Below are 2,500 nucleotides of genomic sequence, written 5' to 3'. Positions count from 1 at the left end.
AGCGCTTCAGCATCAGATTCTCCCCTCCTCTCACTGCGGCCCTGCGGAGGACAGCGCCTCGCTCTGATGGTGGGAGACGCCACTCAGCCAGACCTGGCCCGGAACTGGCCCAGCTCCGTGACAAACTTGGTTTCCCCTCCTCTTACTCTTCCTCTCCTCCTCCTCCTCCTCTTCTTCTTCTTCCTCCTCTCCTCCTCCTCCCTCTCTCCTTGCCACCCAGGGATTTAAGCGGCTTCTTAAGGCCTGTTAATTATTCAGCAGTCTCTAACTGAAGCTTCCTCCCTGGGAGGGAACGGAGGGAGAGATAGAGAGAGGGAAGAAGGGAGAGGTGGAGGGATAAAGGGAGGGAGGGATGGAGGGTGGGATGGAGGAGTTGAGTGAGAAAAGTCCAGAAAAAGAAAGAGAGAAATTGTGGAAAGTTTGGAAAATTGAGATTTAAGTTCGGATGAGTGGAAGCATAAGAGGACAAGAAGGTGTAGTGTGTGTTTGTTTGTGAGTGTGTGCGTGTGTGTGCGCACGTGTGTGTGTGTGCGCACGTGTGTGTGTGTCTGTTTGTGTGTTGGTTTTATGGCAAGCCTGATTAAACTCACACAGACCTTTTAATTCAGACGTGTGTGTGTATGTATGTGTGTGTGTGTGTGTGTGTGTGTGTGTGTGTGTGTGTGTATGTGTGTGTGTGTGTGTGTGTTTCTGTCTGTCTGGCTACGTGTGTGTGCCTTTGTGTGTGTCTCTGTGTAAATACCTCATTCTCATTCATTAGTTTCTGCGAGTTTCTGCATTATTCATTGGTAGACGGGTCCTGCCTTTATTCTTTATTCCATAAGAGGGCGAGTCCTCATTCAGCCTGTTAGATTGAGCTGGGGGCTTTGAAGAGGCTTCATGTCTATGCCTACATTATCGTGTGTGTGTGTGTGTGTGTGTGTGTGTGTGTGAGAGAAGGAGGGTGGCCATGTTTGGCCTATATTATCCTACCTATATGATCCAGCTCGTACAGGCCCATCCATATTAATCAGCTACTCATGAGCGTACTTTAATATTCTCAGGGCAAGCACAGGCTTATCACTGCTTATTCATGCCACTCCAGGAAGAGCCATTAGTAGTCCTAAGTGTGTGTGTGTGACTGTGTGTAGGAGAGTGTGTGTGTGACTGTGTGTAGGAGGTTGGGTGTGTGTTTGTGACTGTGTGTAGGAGGGTGTGTGTGTGACTGTGTGTAGGAGAGTGTGTGTGTGACTGTGTGTAGGAGGTTGGGTGTGTGTGTGTGACTGTGTGTAGGAGGGTGTGTGTGTGACTGTGTGTAGGAGGTTGGTTGTGTGTGTGTGACTGTGTGTAGGAGGGTGGGTGTGTTCGGTGAGGTGATCTGTAGAGCCTTAGTCGAAGGTCGTCTGCTCTCAGATTATTCAGGTCAGTTGGCTCTTAGGATCAGAGCCAAGACCACACAGACACACACACACACACACACACACACACACACACACACACACACACACACACACACACACACACACACACACACACACACACACACACACACACACACACACACACACACACAGACTGTCATAGCTGCTGAACTGACCTGCACATACACACGCAGTGCTCTCAGTATACCTATATACACACACACACACACACACACACACACACACACACACACACACACACTGTCATAGCTGCTGAACTGACCTGCACCTACACATGCAGTGCTCTCAGTATACCTATATATATACACACACACACACACACACACACACACACACACACACACTGTCATAGCTGCTGAACTGACCTGCACCTACACATGCAGTGCTCTCAGTATACCTATATACACACACACACACCCACACACCCACACACACACACACACTCTATGGTTTTTAAGACTATAGCACCTGTGTGTAGCATCTCAGTGTAGCACAAACACACACCTTTGACACCTCAGGGAATGTAACAAGTGTCATATCGTGTGTGTGTGTGTGTGTGTGTGTGTGTGTGTGTGTGTGTGTGTGTGTGTGTGTGTGTGTGTGTGTGTGTGTGTGTGTGTGTGTGTGTGTGTGTGTGTGTGTGTCTGTGTGTGTGTGTGTCTGTGTGTGTGTGTGTCTGTGTGTGTGTGTGTGTGTGCGCTTGCCCTGTTCTGATGTCCATTGGTGAAAGAGCATCAATGTGAATCATCAGAGCACATGCTGAACAATGTTAGGATTCCACCTGACAGAAAGTCACTAGCACTTCAACAGAGAGAGAGAGAAGGAGCGAAGGAAAGACAGAGAGTGAGGGACAGAGAGAGAGACAGGAAAAGGTGGAGAGAGTGATGAAGTGAGTAAGAAAGAAAGAAAGAGGTCAAGGGAGGAGGAATGATAGAGCCAGTATGAAATAAACATAGTGAGCGATGGACAGAGAGAAAGTCAGGGAAAGGTGGAGACAGTGATGAAGTGAGAAAGATAGTGAAAAAAGAAAGAAAGAAAGAAAAAAAGAGGGCACTGGACGAGGAACAACAGTGTGAGAG

The 2,500-nt window shown here is 48.2% G+C and overlaps 1 protein-coding gene across 1 annotated transcript in view; it reads left to right on the top strand.

The window, feature by feature from the left end:
• plch2a (phospholipase C, eta 2a) overlaps positions 1–2,500 on the top strand; it is a 71,980-nt gene that overhangs the window by 14,567 nt on the left and 54,913 nt on the right. The gene's annotated exons all lie outside the window — the stretch shown is intronic.

The sequence above is a fragment of the Sprattus sprattus genome (assembly GCF_963457725.1).
Source record: "Sprattus sprattus genome assembly, chromosome: 2".
NCBI classification, from domain to species: Eukaryota; Metazoa; Chordata; class Actinopteri; order Clupeiformes; family Clupeidae; genus Sprattus; species Sprattus sprattus.
Note: the sequence above shows the minus strand (reverse complement) of the source record. Positions and strands in the feature narration are given on the sequence as shown.